This window comes from Sceloporus occidentalis, unplaced genomic scaffold (assembly GCF_023333645.1).
Source record: "Sceloporus occidentalis isolate IW3139 unplaced genomic scaffold, rSceOcc1.0.p SCAF_69, whole genome shotgun sequence".
NCBI lineage: Eukaryota > Metazoa > Chordata > Lepidosauria > Squamata > Phrynosomatidae > Sceloporus > Sceloporus occidentalis.
In genome coordinates this window covers 4,046,351-4,068,794 of record NW_028317049.1, presented here as the reverse complement: position 1 = coordinate 4,068,794, position 22,444 = coordinate 4,046,351, and the positions used below count along the sequence as shown (strand labels likewise).

At 45.4% G+C, this 22,444-nt stretch overlaps 2 long non-coding RNA genes across 3 annotated transcripts in view; both read right to left on the bottom strand.

The window, feature by feature from the left end:
• The window catches only part of LOC149286423 (uncharacterized), a 77,983-nt gene extending 66,264 nt beyond the window's left edge, over positions 1-11,719 (bottom strand). Inside the window, exon 1 of the long non-coding RNA XR_016277613.1 lies at positions 11,672-11,719. This is a non-coding gene — a long non-coding RNA (uncharacterized LOC149286423). The remainder of the gene's footprint in view (positions 1-11,671) is intronic.
• Positions 11,720-22,148: 10,429 nt separating this feature from the next.
• The window catches only part of LOC149286422 (uncharacterized), a 54,307-nt gene continuing 54,011 nt past the window's right edge, over positions 22,149-22,444 (bottom strand). For both annotated transcript variants that reach the window (XR_016277612.1, XR_016277611.1), the window contains exon 8: positions 22,149-22,204. This is a non-coding gene — a long non-coding RNA (uncharacterized LOC149286422). The remainder of the gene's footprint in view (positions 22,205-22,444) is intronic.

Sequence of the window (22,444 nt, the reverse complement as noted above, 5' to 3'; positions counted from 1 at the left end):
ACACTCCATTCCTAAGCGCTGGAGGGCAGCTTTGGTGCAGCTTCTGGATTCTTAGGATGCTCGCGCCAAAGCCACACTCCATTCCTAAGCGCTGGAGGGCAGCTTTGGTGCAGCTTCTGGATTCTTAGGATGCTCGCGCCAAAGCCACACTCCATTCCTAAGCGCTGGAGTGCAGCTTTGGTGCAGCTTCTGGATTCTTAGGATGCTCGCGCCAAAGCCACACTCCATTCCTAAGCACCGGAGTGCAGCTTTGGTGCAGCTTCCGGATTCTTAGGACCCATGCATCATTTAAACAGGATATCTCCAAAGAGACCTGAAGCAGCTTTATTTTGGCAGTCTGTAACAGGCCTATGAATTTTATGAAACCCCAAAAAACTATAGTTAACATATCGTGCACAAGAAACCATTTCAGCAGCTATATCTTGCAACACAGGCTGAAATCTCCTCTTCTACACAACTGGGAAAGAAACAAGAGCCTTGAGCAGCGTTTCATTTGGCAACTCCCCCTTAACAGAAAAATATAATGAAAATACCAGCAACTGCAACAACCTAAACATATCTTAAAAGGCAAACAAAAACTTAGCTATAGTTTTTTGTGGGTTTTTCGGACTACGTGGCCATGTTCTTGGGGATCCGTAGCCCGAAAAACCCTCAAAGAACTATGGATGCCGGACATGAAAGCCTTCGACTCCAAAAACTTAGCTGTTACTCAGTACTTTCAATGGATTTTCAATTTACCTCCACCAAAAGCAAACCCAGACAAAATCCATGGCCTGTTATAGACTGCCAAAATAAAGCTGCTTGGGGTCTCTTTGGAGGTGTGCTATTTAAATGACGCATGGGTCCTAAGAGTCTGGAGGTCGCGCCAAAGCCACACTTCATTCCTAAGCACCGGAGTGCAGCTTTGGTGCAGCTTCTGGATTCTTAGGATGCATGCATCATTTAAACAGCATACCTCCAAAGAGACCCAAAGCAGCTTTATTTTGGCAGTCTGTAACAGGCCCATGTCTTCTTACCTCTTTCTCCAACAATGGCAACAAGTACAACACTCTTTCAAGGGCCAAAACCACACAGGACTGCGAAAATTGTAGTTGCACGAGAGACATTTCACTCTCAAACTTGTGTGCTTGAGCAGTTGTATGGTGTGGCTAAGGCAATTTCAGCAGGTGTTGCTAGTCAGGCAGCTGGGTAACCAACAACACCTGCTGAAATTTCTGCTACACAACTGTGTGTGTGAGTGAATGGCTTCAAGTCCCCTGCCAACGTTTGAATGCATTTCAAAGGTTCTTCTTAGGCAGGGAATGCCTGGAAATGGTTTGCCATTGCCCTCCTCTGAAATATAGCCCACAGTACCTGGTGCCTATTCATACTACAAAGTTTTTAGCGCTATGAATCCACTTTCATTGCCAAGGTTGCATCCTATAGACGTCTAGGGTTTCTAATTTAGAGCAATGGGTGCCAAAACTTTGGTCCTCCCAAATATTTTGGACTTCAGCTCTCAGGATTCTTGACTGGCTGGGGCTTCTGGGAGTTGAAGTCCAAAACCAAAGTTTGGAAGGCCAAAGCTTGGGACCCACTGCAGTAGACAACTGTAAATGCCCATCTCCAAACTGTCAGTCCTAGCATTCTTTAAGAAGGAACCATTGCAGTTAAAGTGGAATAAGAGTGCTATAAATGTATTCTTAGGCCTGTTCCAGACAGCCAAAATAAAGCTGCTTCGAGTCACAGTGGAGGTATGGTGTTTCAATGATGCATGCGTCCTAAGAGTCCAGGCTGGAGCGTGGCTTTGGTGCGACTTCTGGACTCTTAGGACGCATGCATGCATCATTGAAACGCCATACCTCCACTGTGACTCGAAGCAGCTTTATTTTGGCTGTCTGGAACAGGCCAACGTGTCTAAAAGATCTGGATGGGATCTGGTGCATTCCAGGTATTTGTATCTTCCTCCTATAAAGATGTATGTGCCTTCAAGCTGCCTGTCGACTTATGGCAATTCCCTAAATTTCATAAGGTTTTCTTAGGCAAGGCGTACTCAAGAGATGGTTTTGCCAGTTCCTCCCTCTGAAATATCACCTACAGCACCTGGTATCCATTGGCCGTCTCCCACCCAAGCATTAACCAGCACTGACCCTGCTTAGATTCCAAGATCAGAGGAGATCTGGTGCCTTTAGGGTATTTAGGCCATAACCCAAACAAAGGTACATAGACTATAGACCTAAATCCAGCATCCTATTTGTGCTTTTAAACTGATATCTGTTTCAACGGGTGTGTTTTTAACTGATGTTGTGTATTTGTTAATTGGACTAGCACTCTGGAAGGCCAGGGTTCAATTCCATTTAGCCATGGAAACCCACTGGGGCTACATCTGTACTGGAGAAATAATGCAGTTTGATTCCGCCATGTCATGGCTCTATGAAACTTGGGCCTGCTACAGACTGCCAAAATAAAGCTACTTCGGGTCTCTTTGGAGGTATGCTATTTAAATGATGCATGGGTCCTAAGAGTCCGGAGGTTGCGCCAAAGCCACACTCCATTCCTAAGCACTGAAGTGCAGCTTTGGTGTAGCTTCCGGATTCTTAGGATGCATGCATCATTTAAACAGCATACCTCCAAAGAGACCCGAAGCAGCTTTATTTTGGCAGTCGGTAACAGGCCTTGGGGAGCTGTAGTTCTGTGAGATATTTAGCCTTCTCTGTCAGAGAGCTCTGGTGCCACAACAAACTAGGAACCATAGCATGAAGCCATGGCAGTTAAAGCGGCATCAGATAGCAGTATTTCTCCAATTCAGCCTGGGCGCTCTTGGGCAAGTCATGCTCAAAGGCAAACATTCCCAAATATATCTTGCCAAGAGAACCTTACTCTACAGTAACAACAACAAAGAAGATGATCACCTCTCTGGGTGAAGATTCCTGCATGGCAACGGATTGGAGTAGGTGACCCTTGAGATCAACTCTGGGATTTGATGATCCTAATGGAATCCTGCATTCTTCCAGAAGAAATGAACCCGTGGATCCTGACTTGTCCATAAGTGTCCAAGTCATCTAAGCCATCCCTATTCCTGGCAATTAAAAAAATTAAGTACAGTGGGTCATTGGTTTGGTTTAGTCCTGGGGTTTGGTTCCAGGACTCCTGTGAATACCAAAATCCTGGGGATAAGGAGGGCTGACTGTAATGCTCCTTTTGTGACACTCAAAAATATGTTTTGTGAGGCAGCTACTTCATGCCACATAGCAAGTGAAACACTGGCTACTGCTGTACTATAGAACTGACACTGCTTTATCTGCCATGTCTCCATCCTTTGCAATCCTGGGCTTTGTAGTTAGTTGTGGCACCAGCTAAATCTCTTACAAAACTACAAATCCGTGGCATTGAGCCATGGCAGTGAAAGCGGTGCCACACGGCACAAAGTCTGCAGCACAGATGCAGCTCCTGCCTTCTCCAATGTGAACCGGCCAAAGTTTCACCAGCTCACGGCCAGATGTGAATGGTGACATGCTTTTGTGAGATGAAATCAATACCTGTAAGACCAAGAGCGGGCATTCAGAAATGTCTGCAAGGGCAAAAACGCAGGGAGAGGAATCTGGAAGGAAGATGGGACCGCGGCAAACCCAGCGGAGAGAAAAACCACCCCGAGAAATCTGTGTCACCGGTTAAGAGGAAGGAAAGGAGGGTGGCGGGTGGGGATCACTATTCATTTCATCACTGCCAACACTTTTATTATTATCCATCCTCCCATTTCTACGCTAATGGGAGCAGCGGGGAGAAAAAATGAGCAAGACTGGGTTACTTTTACCTCGGCTCCAAACTAGAGGAGTACTTTCCATGACGTCAGTGATTAGTAGAAAAGGTTGGGAGGGAAAAGCAAGAGAGAAAGGACCAGTTTTTCTTTGGCAAACATAGGCCTGTTACAGACTGCCAAAATAAAGCTGCTTCGAGTCTCTTTGGAGGTGTGCTATTTAAATGATGCATGGGTCCTAAGAGTCCGGAGGTCGCACCAAAGCCACACTCCATTCCTAAGCACTGGAGTGCAGCTTTGGTGCAGCTTCCGGATTCTTAGGGTGCATGCATCATTTAAACAGCATACCTCCAAAGAGACCCCAAGCAGCTTTATTTTGGCAGTCTGTAACAGGCCAGTCATAGCCACCCACCATATTTGTGTGTGAGCGAGGGGACTGTCTCGCACAACTGAGCCATGCACAAAACCCAGCCGTTCCAAGAGATATAGGAAATCATTTCAGGTAGTGTTTTGTGGGTTTTTTCGGGCTCTGTGGCCATGTTCTAGAAGAGTTTATTCCTGACGTTTCGCCTGCATCTGTGGCTAGTATCTTCTCTTTATGACCCAGAACTTTGAAATTACTTTTCTGGACTACAAACCCACACCAACACAGCTGTTACCCCAACTTTGAGCCTCTGCCTACCATCATAAAACCCATTCTAGGCAAACTGATGGCAATACAGTGGGTCCTTGTTATCCACTGGGGTTTGGTTCCAGGATTCCCTGTGGATAACAATGGCCTGTTACAGACAGGCCAAAATAAAGCTGCTTCGAATCACTTTGGAGGTATGGTATTTCAATGATGCATGCGTCCTAAGAGTCCAAAAGCCGCACCAAAGCCACGCTCTGGTCCTAAGGACTGCAGTGCAGCTTTGGTGTGGCTTTTGGACTCTTAGGACTCATGCATCATTGAAATACCATACCTCCAAAGTGACTCGAAGCAGCTTTATTTTGGCCTGTCTGTAACAGGCCAAAATCAATGGATGCTCAAGTCCCGTTCAATACAATGGCATAGCAAAATGGGGCCCCTTATATAAAATGGCAAAATCAAGGTTTGCTATTTGGAATTTATCATTTTTTTTGAATATTTTCAATCTGCGGATGCTTGAATCCGTGGATAAAAAAAATCCGTGGATAAGGAGGGCCGACTGTACCTAGGTGTGGTGGCTTGACCGCACTGCACTGTTATAGTGCTATTGTTCCACTTTTATGGCTACTGGAATTGCAGTTTAGGAAGTGGCATTTACAATTTTCAGCCAGAAAAGCTCTTAGGCCCCACTAAACTACCAACCCCAGAATGCCACAGGAAGCTGCCATCGCAGTTAAAGTGGGAGAATAATGCTATGACCACATCCCCTTAAAGTTATGAAGACAGTTTCTAAGGATGGTTATATTTATTCAAAATTATTTGCCCTTTTCCATTATAAAACTCCTTGTCGGGATTAGGCCCTGAGACCTAAATGCTGGGGAAAACATTTTGCAAGTTGTTTGGTTTCGTTTTGTTTTTAATGGCAAGTTCCACTCCGGTTGGGTTTCTCTAAGTCTTTGTCCATTTATGGATCATCCCTTCCAGCCAGGCGCTCTTCTTGAGGAACATCCTTTCCAGAACGGCACACTTTTTGCGGAGCTCCTTCTCTCCAGATAATAGGAACGCAAGTACTTTGCTCCGAGCGGTGCCTCGGTCTTCTTCTTCTCTCAGCCTCTGCTCCACGTTCCTGGTTCTGGTTTCGAGTCTGGTCATCAGCTCTGTCAAGGCCCTGAGGGTGCTTTCCAGCGTGCACAAAGTGTTTGTGATGTCTTCCTGGAAGTGTCTTGTTTCCCGCTCCACCTCCTTGAGGTCGTGGTAGAGGTTCGCCAAATCCACCGAGTGTTGGATGCACACAACAGACAGCATGGAGAGACGAGAGGCTTGGCTTTGCTCGGGGGGCTTCGGGTTTGCTTTACCAAATGGCGGCTCTGTAGGGATGGGTGTCTGGCCTTCACAGGCCTGCGTTCCCTCCTCTTGCTCAACAAACACAAAGTCTTCCCCTGTTTCCATCTCCGGATGTGACAAAGTTGTCAGTGGCAGTTCATGAACAGCGACAACAAAGCTATCCGGTGGCGATACCGTCCATGGCTCCTTCAGAAGTCACCTTCTATTCCAGGCCAGTAGCGGATGGTCAGTGGACTAGAACTGTGAGATTATGATCTCAGAGGTCAATGAGCCAATGGCAGAGGTGTTCAGTTGGCCTAGTTTGCCTAAGAGAAGTGGAAGCCTTCTAATTCATAGATCATAGAGTTGGAAGATACTCCATGGGCCATCCAGTCCAAGCTTTTGCCATGCAGAAAGACCCAACCCAAGCATTCCCAATAGATGGCCATCCAACCTCTGTTTAAGAACCTCCAAAGAAGGAGACTCCACCATACTCCAAGGCAGCGTATTCCAGCCTTGATTTATTCTAAATGTTCAGGCTCCATTTGCTCTAAGACCCATTTGTCTTTCTGGCAATCCTTAGTTTCCATAGATATCTCCTCCAGCAACATCATCTCAGACAAATTGATTCTTTTCCTTGTAGAGCAGGGGGTCCTCAAACTGTGCTCTTTAAGGGATTTTGCACTCCAGCTCCCAGAATCCCAGACTATTGGCCAACATGGCTGAGGTTTCTGGGAGCTGAACTCCAAAATCTCTTAAAGGGCACAGTTTGGGGACCACTATTGTAGAGAGATCTTGTAGCACCTTTGAGACTCACTGAAAGAAAGAAGTTGGCAGCATGAGCTTTCCTAGACTTCAGTCTACATCCTTAGATGCATATATAGGGTCAAGTATGTGGAGAGATCTTGGAGCACCTTGGAGACTCACTGAAAGAAAGAAGTTGGCAGCAGGAGCTTTCCTAGACTTCAGTCTACTTCCTTAGATGCATATATAGGGTCAAGTATGTGGAGAGATCTTGGAGCACCTTTGAGACTCACTGAAAGAAAGAAGTTGGCAGCAGGAGCTTCCCTAGACTTCAGTCTACTTCCTCAGATGCATATATAGGGTCAAGTATGTGGAGAGATCTTGTAGCACCTTTGAGACTCACTGAAAGAAAGAAGTTGGCAGCAGGAGCTTTCCTAGACTTCAGTCTACTTCCTTAGATGCATATATAGGGTCAAGTATGTGGAGAGATCTTGGAGCACCTTTGAGACTCACTGAAAGAAAAAAGTTGCCAGCGCGAGCTTTCGCAGACTAAAGTCTACTTCCTAAGATGCTTTTAGTGAAGTTTAGGAACGCTCATGCTGCCAAATTCTTTCTTTCAGTGAGTTTCAAAGGTTTTAACAAGATCCCTCTACAGACCGAATCTACAGATTGCCATGGCTATATCTTTTATTCTTTTCCTGTCAGCTTTCTTCAGTCTCCAGTTTTTGCACCAGATGCAAAATCCTGGATGAATCTGACTTTAGTAATAAATGATACATCTTTATATTTGAGGATCTTATGGAGCACACTAAAGAATTCCAAAAAAGAATGAGCATGTGTTTTATAGACTACAGCAAACCATTTGATTGTATACATCACAAAAAGCTATGGACGGCACTCAAAGACATGGGGGTGCCACTACATCTGATAGTCCTGATGAGGAATCTGTACCAAGGACAAGAAGCCACTGTCAGAACAGAATTTGGGGAAACAGAATGGTTCCCAATTGGGAAAGGCGTCAGGCAAGGCTGCATCCTATCACCTTACGTGTTTAACTTATATGCTGAAAACTTCATAAGAAAAGCAGAATTAGAATCAAAACAAGGAGTGACGATAGATGGAAGCAACATTAACAACCTAAGATATGCAGACAACGATACCATAATATTAGCCGAAGACATTCGGGAACTGGAACAGTTAATAAGATGACAGTGCAAAGGCAGGTCTGAAGCTGAACATAAAGGCTGGTTACAGACTGGCACTTGGGACATCCGCAGGACGTCCCATTTTAAAAAAGGGGCGTCTCTTCTAGACGCCCCTGGCTCTAATACGGACTCTGTCCGTACAATATGGGGCCGGCCGTTCCACACGGCCGGCGCCATCTTTACATATCGGACGCTGTGCGTCCGAACGTGCCGCGGTGCTAATGACGTCGTGAGTGCGCCAGCGGCGCCTCGCGACGTCATTAGGGCGCTGCAGAAAGAAGCTCCATTTTGGAGCTTCTTTTTTGCTCCGCAAGGGAGCCGCGCAGTGTGGCTGCAACGGCTCCCTTTCGGAGCAAACAGCGGCGGCGGAGACCGCCTCAAAGCGGCGGTCTATAACCCGCCAAAGATAACAAAAATAATGACCACAGAAGAATTACACAAATTCAATCTAGACAACGAGGAAATTGCAATAGTGAAAGAATTCCCATATCTAGGATCAAACATTGACCAGAATGAAGACTGCAGTCAAGAAATTATTAGACTAGGAATGGGAAGGGCAGCTATGAAAGAACTGGAAAAGATACTGAAGAGCAAAGGCATACAACTGAGCACTAAAGTTAGAATCGTCCAGGCCATTGTATTCTCCATTACCATGTACAGATGTGAGAGCTGGATAGCGAAGGAAGCAAACAGAAAGAAAATCAATTAGTTTGAAATGTGGTGCTGGAAAAGCGTACTTAGGATCCCATGGACAGCCAAGAAGACCAGCAAATGGGTTCTTTTGGACCAGGGCTCTCCTTGGAAGCTAAGATGAAACTAAGGCCTGTTACAGACTGCCAAAATAAAGCTGCTTCGGGTCTCTTTGAAGGTATGCTATTTAAATGATGCATGCGTCCTAAGAATCCGGAAGCTGCACCAAAGCTGCACTCCGGTGCTTAGGAATGGAGTGTGGCTTTGGCGCGACCTCCGGACTCTTAGGACCCATGCATCATTTAAATAGCATACCTCCAAAGAGACCCGAAGCAGCTCTATTTTGGCAGTCTGTAACAGGCCTAAGTTGAAACTGTCATACTTTGGTCACATCATGAGAAGGCATGGGTCACTAGAAGAAACAATAATGCTAGGAAAGGTAAAGGGGAGAAGAAAGAGAGGAAGACCACAGACCAGATGGATAGACTTGATCAGGAGGGTTATGGGCAAAGGCTTGCAGGATCTGGGCAAGGCAATGGAGGATAGAGAGTCTTGGAGATGTCTCATCCACGGGGTTGCCATGAATCTGAACCGACTCGAGGACAGCTAACAACAACAAATAGTTCCTTCATGGCTGCTTTTCATTGTTGCCTTTAAAAAATGTTTTATTTGAAAATCCTTCCTTGTGCGTAACAGGAAACGTCCACTTCCCCTCAAAAGAGTTTGAAACACCAACCAGAGAGAGAGAGAAACCACAATATATACAATTATTTAATGGATTAATCTGTGAAAAGCTTGACAAATTCATTACCAATCTTTGGCCCTATACAGACAGCCAAAATAAAGCTGCTTCAAGTCACTTTGGAGATATGGTGTTTCAATGATGCATCTGTCCTAAGAGTCTGGAAGCTGCACCAATGCTGCACTCCAGTCCTTAGGACTGGAGCGTGGCTTTGGTGCAGCTTCTGGACTCTTAGGATGCACCCTATCTCCAAAGTGACTCGATGCAGCTTTATTTTGGCTGTCTGTATCAGGCCATTATTTGCTGCTTTAAAAGACATCTCTTGCAGCCAAGCCCCAAAAAATGCCTGGGCATTTTGGCCACCCGCACATTTGTCCCAGCACTTGCATGGTAGCCAAGATCTCTCCTTGGAACATTTTTCACTGTGGTGTCCTCCGTCATTTTAAGGGTCCCAAGTGAGAGGAGGAGAGATGGGGGGAAATGTGGGCTGTTCTCCGGAGAAGGCTATCCGGCAGCCTAATTCTTCTCACCGCCACGAATTCACAAGACTATAAGCCCAAATGCTCCTTTTCTTCCGTTTCATCCCATTAGTCCTCCTAATACCCCTGTGTATCGCGCTAAGCAATTCTTCTGCCTTGTTGGTAGGAGAGATGATCATAATGCTGAGTTTTGCTTCTGCCTGAAAGGATTTAATCCCCACAGCTCCATTCTACGTGAGAGTCAGCCTTTGCCTTTTAAAAGCATGAAGCTGTGTGGAATACATGAGAACTTTTTTCCCCTGACATAGGGACGTCAGAAACTTCACCGTATTCAGGGGTTTGGCTAGGTACCCCAGGAGACGTGCAAAGATTTCTGGGAGGGAACCATCAAATCTGATCAGGAGTTCCTTTTCCTTGCAGAATTTGCTGTTTCGCATTTGGTGGCAAATGCTCCATAATGGAGTTACTTCATGTTTGGATTAACCCAAATTGACCGTGGTATCCAGATAGGACCTGGAATCTGCCTGGTATGTTCAGGTGCCCATTGTAGCTGAGCACTGTCTGTTTAATAAAGCGGTGGGCAACTGTGTCAGGGCAAGGGGCCATTTACCAACCCCTTCTACAAACTTTGCCAGTCTGAGTTGCAACGAAAAGAGACACAACAGTTGCTGCCGCACTTTAAAATCAATGTAGTTTAACTGCCATGGCTCAGTGCTATGGAATTCTGCAATTTGTAGTTTGTCGTGGCACTACAGCGATCTGACAGAGAAGGCTAAACATCTCACAAAACTACAAATCCCCAAATTCCATAGCATCGAGTCATGGCAGTTAAAGCAGTGTCAAGCTGCATATATTCTGCAACGTAGATACAGCCAACATTTCTATTTGTATGCAGAGAGATCTTGTAGCACCTTTGAGACACAATGAAAGGAAGAAGTTGGCAGCATGTGCTTTCGTAGGCTTCAGTCTACTTTCGCAGATGTATTTGGTGAAGTGGTAAGCCAGGGACAGACTTATATATGTGCTAATTGTTGTACCATCAGCACTCTTTGACAATGAAGACTAAGGCCTGTTACAGACTGCCAAAATAGAGCTGCTTCGGGTCTCTTTGGAGGTATGCTATTTAAATGATGCATGGGTCCTAAGAGTCCGGAGGTCGCGCCAAAGCCACACTCCATTCCTAAGCACTGGAGCGCAGCTTTGGTGCAGCTTCTGGATTCTTAGGACGCTCGCGCCAAAGCCACACTCCATTCCTAAGCGCTGGAGTGCAGCTTTGGTGCAGCTTCTGGATTCTTAGGATGCTCGCGCCAAAGCCACACTCCATTCCTAAGCGCTGGAGTGCAGCTTTGGTGCAGCTTCTGGATTCTTAGGACGCTTGCGCCAAAGCCACACTCCATTCCTAAGCACTGGAGTGCAGCTTTGGTGCAGCTTCTGGATTCTTAGGACGCTCGCGCCAAAGCCACACTCCATTCCTAAGCGCTGGAGTGCAGCTTTGGTGCAGCTTCTGGATTCTTAGGACGCTTGCGCCAAAGCCACACTCCATTCCTAAGCGCTGGAGTGCAGCTTTGGTGCAGCTTCTGGATTCTTAGGATGCTCGCGCCAAAGCCACACTCCATTCCTAAGCACTGGAGTGCAGCTTCTGGATTCTTAGGGTGCATGCATCATTTAAACAGCATACCTCCAAAGAGACCCCAAGCAGCTTTATTTTGGCAGTCTGTAACAGGCCTAAATATCTCACAAAACTACAAATCCCCATATTCAAATAGCACCGAGCCATGGCAGTTAAAGCAGTGTCAAGCTGCATTGATTCTGCAACGTAGACGCAGCCAACATCATTTCTATTTTTACATTTGAAATTTAGAAGGTATTTGGAGGCCATGTGGAGTCAGGAGTGTGACAGCAAAACCATGGTGTTTTGTGGCAGCTGGGTTCTTCGAAGCAAGAATGTCGCTTCAAGGAAAATTAATTTTCTTAGCAGTCCAAGGGCTTGAGTCACTTTTTCATGAACCCAGGCAGAGGATAACCCCAGCCTACCTGGAGATGTCAAGGTCTGGATCTATTTTGCTCCAGGTAGGCTGGGGTTATCCTCTGCCTGGGTTCATGAAAAAGTGACTCAAGCCTCACCTGCAATGCTGTGTCAGGATCTGGGCACCACAGTTCAAGAAGGATACAGACAAGCTGGAACGTATCCAGAGAAGGGCGACCAAGATGGTAAAAGGTCTGGAACCCTGTGAGCAACAGTTTAGAAAGTTGGACATGTTTAGCTTGGAGAGGAGAAGACTGAGAAGTGATATCATTGCTGTCTTTAACTGTGATATAGAAGATGGAGCGAGCTTGTTTTCTGTTCCTCCAGAGACCGGCTCACAAACCAATGGATGAAAATCACAAGAAAAGAGATTCCACCTGCTTATCAGGAAGATACTCATGAGAGTAAGGAGTGTATCACACGAAGGAGATTGGGAGTTTGTCCTGTGAATATCCCAGGAAAACCACATAATTACGCAAAACAATTTCACACAACGTCACATTAAAGTGGTCACAAAGAAGCATTAATGCGCGCTTTTTTTACTTTCGGGATTTCAGCAGCAGTGCATTTCCGATATCGCTTTATTTGCACAATTGCGTGTGATAATCATTCCTGCAATTACTCGCCATTTTCGCTTTATTTGTGGGATGCTTTAAATGCACTTTTATCTCTCTTTAATGCCGAAATCAGCCCCAGTGTGATAAGCTCCTAAGATTTGTTTGCCAGTGAAATAAATTGCCATGGAGTTCTTTAGAGGACTTCAAGCAGAGGTTGGATGGCCATCTCTTAGGAGTGCTTTAGTTGTGTATTCCTGCATGGCAAGCAGTTGTACTAGTTTTCAACAACAACAACAACAACAAACCCTATACTACATATTGGTAGAATTCAAAGATACAGCCATGTTAGTCTGTACAATCAGTATGTAGAGAGATCCTGTAGCACCTTTGAGACTAACTGAAAGAAAGAAGTTGGCAGCATGAGCTTTCCTAGACTTCAGTCTACTTCCTTAGATGCATATATAGGGTCAAGTATGTGGAGAGATCTTGGAGCACCTTTGAGACTCACTGAAAGAAAGAAGTTGGCAGCATGAGCTTTCCTAGACTTCAGTCTACTTCCTTAGATGCATATATAGGGTCAAGTATGTGGAGAGATCTTGGAGCACCTTTGAGACTCACTGAAAGAAAGAAGTTGGCAGCAGGAGCTTCCCTAGACTTCAGTCTACTTCCTTAGATGCATATATAGGGTCAAGTATGTGGAGAGATCTTGTAGCACCTTTGAGACTAACTGAAAGAAAGAAGTTGGCAGCAGGAGCTTTCCTAGACTTCAGTCTACTTCCTTAGATGCATATATAGGGTCAAGTATGTGGAGAGATCTTGTAGCACCTTTGAGACTCACTGAAAGAAAGAAGTTGGCAGCAGGAGCTTCCCTAGACTTCAGTCTACTTCCTTAGATGCATATATAGGGTCAAGTATGTGGAGAGATCTTGGAGCACCTTTGAGACTAACTGAAAGAAAGAAGTTGGCAGCAGGAGCTTTCCGAGACCAATGCATCTGAGAAAGTAGACTTTAGTCCACGAAAGCTCATGCTGCCAACTTCTTTCTTTCAGTTACTGTATATACTCATGTATAACTCTAAAAATTTAGGTCGAGAAATTGACTAAAAAAACCAGAGGCCTGTTCCAGACTGCCAAAATAAAGCTGCTTCGGGTCTCTTTGGAGGTATGCTGTTTAAATGATGCATGCATCCTAAGAATCCGGAAGCTGCACCAAAGCTGCACTCCAGTGCTTAGGAATGGATTGTGGCTTTGGTGCGACCTCCGGACTCTAAGGACCCATGTATCATTTAAATAGCATACCTCCAAAGAGACCCAAAGCAGCTTTATTTTGGCAGTCTGTAACAGGCCAGAGTCAACTTATCCATGGATCAAAGTAATACTTTATCGTAAGTCTTATTTAGAAGAAGGAACTATGCCCCGGTGAAAGGCAATAGTATAATCTATCCTGGAAGCACCAGTCCCTACTACTCTCATCCATCCAGCCTTAAGAATGAGCACAAAGAGCTATGTCTGCTGGAGTTTTGTAAGTTCTTTGACACTGTTTTGCTTTGCTTCATCTTTTAGATCCTTTACTATATGCCCTCGACTTATCTGTGGGTCATATCATAATTTGGGCCCCAAGACTTGCCCTCGACCTATAAAAGAAGTCGACTTACAATTGAGTATATATGAGTTTTGTAGTCTCAACGGTGTTAACAAGATCTCTCTATGTACTGATGCTACAGACTAACATGGCTATATCTCTGAATTCTACAAGAAAGGACTTTCCCACTAAACATTAGGAAGATCCTCCTAGTAAGTAAAAGCATTAGAATGGACAACCTTGGAGGGTGGTGGACTCTGCAATGCTGGGGCTTTTTAAACAAGAGATAGGAGGCCTATCTCTCAGGGATGTTTTTTGCTGCAGATTCTTGCACTGACAGGTAATGGGTTGGACTCTTCCAATTTTGTGATTCTACGAACTCACATCACGTCACTGTGTGCTGCGCATTGCACACTGGTCAATAGGTCCCCTGTAAAAGGGGATATCCTTCCGTATAAACTTGAAACACATAACTATTTGAATGACACTAAGGAAACTCTCCTTGTACAATGCTAGGCAGGATCTGACCCTTGCCTGATGTCCTGAAAAATATCCTGCGCAAGGATCGCTGCACCAATGTAGGCCATCGACAGGACTCTAGCTTTCGTTTCTGTCTGATGAAATACATTTCCAAGCTCCTAAAAATAGAGCCGTGGTGACATCTGTGCTATAAAACAAAAATGTCCCCTCTCCATGGATCAACATATCCATTAGACTGAGCAAATATGTTCTTGTCCTGACGGTTTAATTCTGTTTTGATTGATCCTTCCACACGCAAAGGGGAAAGTGAAGACAGGGCTCATGTCCCCGTCTTCCCAAAACGTAACCGATAAAAAAGAGACGTGCTTGCTGACTGTAATGGGCTTGGGTTTGGTTTTCTTCTATCTCAGTGTTTTGTTCTAGATTTGATCTTAGACTAGGGAGATCAATGATGCATTGACACTGTAGCAATAATGCAGTTTGACACCACTTTAGCAGCCATGGCTCCATCCTACAGAATCCTGGGATGTGTAGTTTGGTGAGGCCCCAGCTTTCTTTGGCAAAAAAAGGCTAAAGACCCTGTAAAACCATAAATCCCAGGACTCTATGGGATGGAGCTGTTCTGTTGTATCAATAAAAATAGTGCTTCATTCTCCGCGCCCAACAGGTCTTTGGGACTGGAAAGTCAAATACCTGGGCAGTTGTATGCAAAAGCTTAAAACAAGTAAGTAACCTATTTCCTGCATTCACTAAACTATTTCTTTTGGTGTCTTAAAAACCAGTTAGGACACAGATAACTTGTTAAGGAAAATGCATGTATGTATGCAGTAATGTGTGCGTATATGTGCCTTCAAGTTCATAGGGTTTTGTTAGGTACAGAATACTCAGAGGTGGTCTTGTCGTTGTCTTCCTCTAAAACAGTGGTCCCCAAACTGTGCTGTTTAAAGGATTTTGGACTTCAGCTCCCAGAATCCCAGACTATTGGCCAACGTGGCTGAGTCTTCTGGGAGCAGAAGTCCAAAATTTCTTAAAGGGCACAGATTGAGGACCACTGCTCTAAAACATAGCCCACAACATCTGGTATTCCCTGGCAGTCTCCCATCCAAGTGCCTTCAAGGCTGACCCTGTTTGGCAAACCTCCTCTGAGCAAACCTTGCCAAGAAAACCCCATGATAGGTTCACCTTCAAGTTGCCAGAAGTCGGAAACAACTAGAAGGCAGACAACAAGAGTTGGAAGAGATCTCAAGGGTTATCCAGTCCAACTCTTTGTCACACAACCAAAGCATTTTGGACAAATGGCCATCCAGCATCTGCTTAAAAATCACCAAAACTGGAGACTCCACCACTCTCCAAGGCAGCGTCTTCCACAGTCAAACAGCTCCTACCATCAGTTCTTCCTAATGTTTAGGTGGAATCTCTTGTCCTGTAGCTTAAATCCACTGCTTGGTGTCCTAGTCCAGAGGAAATATAACAGATTAAGAAGCCAACCCTTTCCATTCTCTCTCCTTCCCTCCCTCTCTCTTCTCCTTTCTGTCCCATCTTATCTTCTATACACTGAGTACGTGGTTGTGCCAGTGTGAGTGCAAACGGTCTTGACAAAAGCGGGGCAGAAGATTTTGGTCCGACCCTGTTCTCAGTAACATTTTCATTTCAGATTATGGCCCCACAGCCGAAGAGCGGACGACTTTATTAGGCGCAAATGGCCCAGTGGTCTGCTGATGGAAAAATCGTGCTTCCTGACAGTTATAGATATTTCTCGGTGAGATATGGCAGAATATTGGGGGGGGAAATGAAACAGATTACATAAAGAAGGTAAGGCAGAGCAATTTCAAGCAAAGAGTCAAAGAGCCATATCATCCACCGTTTATATAGACGAGGCTTCAAGGGAGATGTTAGAAAACAGGAAAACAGAACAGGGAGATGGCACTAAGGCCTGTTACAGACTGCCCAAATAAAGCTGCTTCCGGATTCTTAGGATGCTCGCGCCAAAGCCACACTCCATTCCTAAGCACTGGAGTGCAGCTTTGGTGCAGCTTCTGGATTCTTAGGATGCTCGCGCCAAAGCCACACTCCATTCCTAAGCGCTGGAGTGCAGCTTTGGTGCAGCTTCTGGATTCTTAGGGTGCTCGCGCCAAAGCCACACTCCATTCCTAAGCGCTGGAGTGCAGCTTTGGTGCAGCTTCTGGATTCTTAGGATGCTCGCGCCAAAGCCACACTCCATTCCTAAGCACCGGAGGGCAGCTTTGGTGCAGCTTCCGGATTCTTAGGATGCATGCATCGTTTAAACAGCATACCTCCAAAGAGACCCCAAGCAGCTTTATTTTGGCAGTCTGTAACAGGCCTAAGAAACTTTCCTTCTCCTTGGTGTGCGCTGGTTGTTTTTACCTACAAAAAACAAACTGGTCACCTGAGGACCTGCTGAACATGGAACCTCTACTCAACCATAAACGTCCTGCAAAATCACATGCAGCATAGGATGGATTGCATCCGCCATTGCCTTGGCCTCAGAGGGAGAGAAGAACCACTGGCCTTCATCCCCTTCACCACTGCCATTCCCTTCTCCTTTTGTGTCACGTCTTTTTGGATTGTAAGCCCGAGGGCAGGGATGTGTCCAATTAACAATTTGTAAGCTGCCTTTGTGGTGGAAAAGCAGGGTACAAATATTCTAAATCAGTGATTCTCAACCTGTGGGTCACAACCCCTTTGGAGGCCGAATGACCCTTTCACAGGGGTCGCCTAAGACCATTGGAAAGCACAGATTTCCGATGGTCTTAGGAACTGAGACACGGATTGGGGGTCCCCACAACATGAGGAACTGTATTAAAGGGTTGCGGCATTAGGAAGGTTGAGAACCACTGCTCTAAATATATAAGTAAGCCCAACTCTTCTACTTAAAAAGACATATTCTAGCGGCAGCTAGTGGCTCCAATGGAGGTGATGAATCAACTCTTGATTTTAGTCTGAATTAGGATTGCCATTGCAGTTAACAAGAAGGAGGCAGAGGAGGAGGAAGAGGAAAAGGAAGAGGGGGCTGATGAGGATGATTATAATTATTGTTATTGCTATTATTCAACTTCTTAATGATAACAACAACAACAGCAACGATGACTGAAGCAAGTGACAAGCTCAGTACCCTTGCGCAATGGTGTCACTAGGGCTGGACGGCACTGCCCACCCCACCTTCCCGCTGTCTTGCCTGCCCAGACCCAGAAAGACTTGGGCGGCTAGACAGGCAAGTGGGCAAGGCAGCGGACAGTCCCACCTCCATTCCCTCCTGCTGTTTCTCCCACTCACCTGTCCAGACCTGGAAAGACCCAGACAGTTGAGCAGATGACCCAACCCTCCCTTCCTGGGACAGAAAAGAGGGCAGGGCAATCTCTGTATGGGGGCATCCCCCCCCCACTTTTGCAGAGGTCCCCTGGAGGGTGGAGGGTGGTGGAAGAGGGTGGTTGAGATGGACAACAAGTGAATTCCCCACCAAGTATTCACCTCTGCTTTGGGCTTTTGGCGTACTCTGCAATCCCTGCACCCCTCAATGATGCTAGCAAAACAATAGATGATACAATTTAAAAATTTAGTCATTAAAACTAAATACAGTTGTCCCTTCCAATCCGTGGGGGATCCGTTCAAGACACGGACACATTGCAAATCGGGAAAATCGGCAATATTGGAGCCCCGTTGTAATCAATGGGGGCGCACATGCTATTATATCTTTCTTGGCTTGCCATCCGCAAAAGACCAAGGGACGCAAACGACAAGACTGTGACTCAGGAGGGATGACTGTACAACTAATATATTGAGCAAAAAGGGAAATATAAGACCCTATTCAGTGAATGGAAAGGTGTGTACAACCCAACATGGTGTAGTGGTTCCAATGTTGGAGACCAGGGTTCAAAGCTCCGCTCTGACATGTAACTCATGGGTGAAGAATTCTCCTTCTTTGGAGGTCTTTAAACAGAGGCTGGATAGCCATTTATCAGGGATGCTTTGATTGTGAGTTCCTGCATGACAGGGAGTTGGACTGGATAGCCCTTAGAGTCTCTTCCAGCTTGATGATTCTATGGCCTGTTACAGACTGCCAAAATAAAGCTGCTTCGGGTCTCTTTGGAGGTATGCTATTTAAATGATGCATGGGTCCTAAGAGTCCGGAGGTCGCACCAAAGCCACACTCCATTCCTAAGCACCAGAGTGCAGCTTTTGGTGCAGCTTCCAGATTCTTAGGATGCATGCATCATTTAAATAGCATACCTCCAAAGAGACCCGAAGCAGCTTTATTTTGGCAGTCTGTAACAGGCCTATGATTCTTGCTCTAGAATAGTAGTTCTCAACTTGTGGGTCACGACCCCTTTAGGGCTCGAACAACCCTTTCACAGGGGTCACCTAAGACCATTGGAAAATACATATTTCCCATGTTCTCAGGAACTGAGACACCGTAATTTTATGGTTGGGTGTCACCACAACATGAGGAATTGTATTAAAGGGTTGTGGCATTAGGAAGGTTGAGTACAACTGCTCTAGAAGGAGGGCCTGCCTCCTCCTCTTATTCAAGAACTGAGCTCCCTGCCTCTTTGGAAGGATATTCCATCACTCTCTGCCAGAGGACCCATTATCCTTTGACTGTGTCTTCCTGCATGGCAGGGAGTTGGACTGGATGGCCCTTGGGGTCTCTTCCAACTCTATGATTCTATGATCTCTCTAAAACTTTTAAATGGCAAATGAAAATCAACGAAAACAATTATAGACAATGACGCTTGATGAGGCAGAAGGCAGTAGGGAAAGAGAAAGACCCCATTGCAGGTGGACAGGAAGCCCATGGCCCTGAGTTTGCAAGACTTGAGAAAAGCTGTTGATCACAGAATGAACTGGAGGAAGTGTCTCCTTCATGGGGACACATAAGCTGAAGTCAACTTGATGGCAACTTGTTACTGAGCTCAACTTCAGTAAACTCTGTTGGGTTTACCGAATGCAAATTACTTTTGTACTTCCACTTCAATTTGCGACAGCTGAAGTAAACTGAGGACAAAGGAGGAAAGTGGGTGGAGGAGAAAGAAACTGGGACATTTTAAAAGCAGCTGGGGAAAGTGGGAAGGCAGAGGATTAACTGGGACTGTCCCTGCCTAACTGGGATAGTTGGAAGGAATAGGCTTCCCCCCCCAAAAAAAATTAGTGGCCACTGTGGGAACAGAATGTAGGACTGGACGGTTCCTTAATGTAACTGTTGTTTTTATGTTCTTAAATCATTTCAGCAGTTGAGACGTCCAGATATTCCTCTGACGTTGTAAAAGAACTCTTCTAAAAACTCGAAACAGAAGAATCAAGATACATCATAAATGCAGCTTATGCTGAAACACAGGCCTGTTACAGACTGCCAAAATAAAGCTGCTTCGGGTCTCTTTGGAGGTATGCTATTTAAATGATGCATGGGTCCTAAGAGTCCGGAGGTCGCTCCAAAGCCACACTCCATTCCTAAGCGCTGGAGTGCAGCTTTGATGCAGCTTCCGGATTCTTAGGATGCATGCATCATTTAAACAGCATATCTCCAAAGAGACCCGAAGCAGCTTTATTTTGGCAGTCTGTAACAGGCCACAGTTTTGAAAATTCAAATGATGGGCCCCATACAGACTGCCAAAATAAAGCTGCTTTGGTTCACTTTGGAGATATGCTGTTTAAATGATGAATGCATCCTAAGAGCCCAGAAGCCGCGCCAAAGCTGCGCTCCAGTCCTTAGGACTTGATTGTAGCTTTGACACTGCTTCCGGACTGTTAGGACACATGCATCATTTAAACAGCATCCCTCCAAAGTGTCCCGAAGCAGCTTTATTTTGGCAGTCTGTATGGGGCCATTGTATCTGTTTGGGGGTGAAATGCCCAGACGATAGCAACGTTTCGGTCAGACGTTTTTCTCTGCAATCTGGAAAAATCAGTCCAGACAGTTCTCTGTTTCACCGACTAAAAAAGGAAGACTTGAACCAGTGATGTCCTGGTTTGCAACTTGGTTCTCTCATCTCTTGTACTACGTTAGTTCTTCTAAACGGCTGCCAAAAAATGAAAAAAGAAGAAGAAGGGGGGTGAGCAGAGAAAGAAAGAAAGAAAAGAAAATCTCCTGGCTTTTATTGTCTTTCCATAATTGCTGCTTATGTTATATTTCTGCATTTGCCAAGCTCTCCTGCCAGACGTGACAGCGGGTCACGAGTTTGGCAATTTGTCTTGTCAAAGTGGTAAATAACAGCCTTTTTTTATGAGCCAAGGAGCAGGGTGTTATCTTCCCCCAAAATGTTCCATTTTAGCATTTCTTTTCCTCTTTTATTTTGTTCCCCATTTTGTTAAAGAAGAGGGAGGGAGGAAGAAGAAGAAATATGAATAGACAAGACGACAATCCTTTATTCCTTCTGATTAATTAACACTGAAACAGGGAAAGAAGAAGAAGTAGAAGAAGTCCCCAAGGCACCAAGTTAGGAGGGGGAAAATGTCTTCTGTGATTTCTAACGGTGTTTCGGTGGTGACAGTCCTTTGTGGGCCCCTTGTGACTTTCTCCCAATGTCATTTGTCATAATTTGACACTGATAAAGAGTTCCTCCAGAGCCATGTCTCTGTAAGGCAGAGAACGAATCCATACCAAAGCTACTCGTGTCATCCTTTTTGGAAACAATTTTCCTCATGGCCTCATTTTGTGTTCAGGTTTCCAAACAGCCATTCACCTTTATGCCCTCTCCCATCCTTTATGGTTTCCCGGTATCTACCTTTTTGCATGCATGCATGCATGCATGCGACCGCAGACTCCCTAGTTACCGTCTCATTCTACGTCGGGTTGTAATTTTGGGGGGGCTATTCATGAACCAGCCTTGGGAGGGTGAGAAGAGCAATAGACGGGGGTCATTGAATTTGTCTCGTATTCTTCTCAGAACTGCGGCTTTTCACATTTAAGATTGATGTCGTTCATCATCCAGAAATACACCCTTATTAATTAATACGAGGAAAGGTGCCCTTGCGGAAGCCTTGGTCACGTTTTCGAACTTGTGGTGGTGGGTTCTTCCTTTTAAATTTAATTTTAAGCTTCTCTCAGTTAACTTTGTTTGGAGACCAGAGGTCGGCAGGAAGTATAAAGGGAACAAAAATGGGAGGACAGAGGAAACCAATTGCCCCAAAGGGCTCATCTACACCGGCTAGAATACGCCAGTTGCTCCCTGTTCTGGCCCCAGCAGCCTTGGATTCCCCCCCATTACATTCTGGAGTGACACCAGACAACTGTTTACACATGTGTCCCACTGTGTCACCTGCCACCACCTCAAGCCATTCCCTCTGAGGTCCGAAATCAGGCATCCAGCATTAACCATTTGGCTGGCACCTCACTGTGATGTCAGCGGGAGCGACTTGCGCTCCCATGTGTCCTGGCACATGTGTAAACAACTGCCCAGCGTTGTTCCAGAGTGCTCTCGATTTTCCAGAAAAATATGGAGTAAGAGATGAGGTTATTTACACCAGTTTAGCCAGGGATAGGGCGGATGCGGTGCAGAACTGGTCTTCATGAAGACAGTCCACACTCGAATCAGGGCTTTGGTGCTGCTTAGTGTAGACAGATCATGGTTAAGATGGAGAGAAGCTGGTGTATTTGGCCCATGTAGACATGGTCCCATTAAAAATGGTCTCTTATTTCAATCACATTCCAGGATCATGTATAAAAATCATGGATCATGATTTTAAAAGCGAACATATTACGGTAGGAGGTGGTTGCTTCCAAGTCAGTGGGGCAGTGAATCCATTCTGGGGTTAAGACTGAACATTAGATGCAGGATGCCAAGTTTTATCCTTCAGCAAGTATATCTTTATACCGCTTATCAGTGAACTAGCATTCCCTAAGCGGTTTACTTTGTGTATGCCAATTGCCCCCAACAAGCTGGGTACTCGATTTACCAACCTATGAAATGATGGAAGCCTGAGTGGACCTTGGATTGATCCTTTAAACCCCAGAACGGATTCTCGCCACACCAATGAGTGGGATGCTAAGCACTGCCGCTGCAGAGAACAAATAAAACATTTTGATTCAGGCTAAGGGATTATGAAAATTAAATCGCCCGAGAATAGAAAAACAGCAGTGAAAGGATTATAATGAAGGCTTCCAAGTCTATCTCATTGGGGAAGGTATTCCAAAGACAATCTGCCACCTCCAAGGACTCCTCTTTGATCACACAGCAGACAAGAGAGGCATTTGAAGCAGAGCTTTAGCAGATCTTATGACCTAGGAAGGCTGTTAGG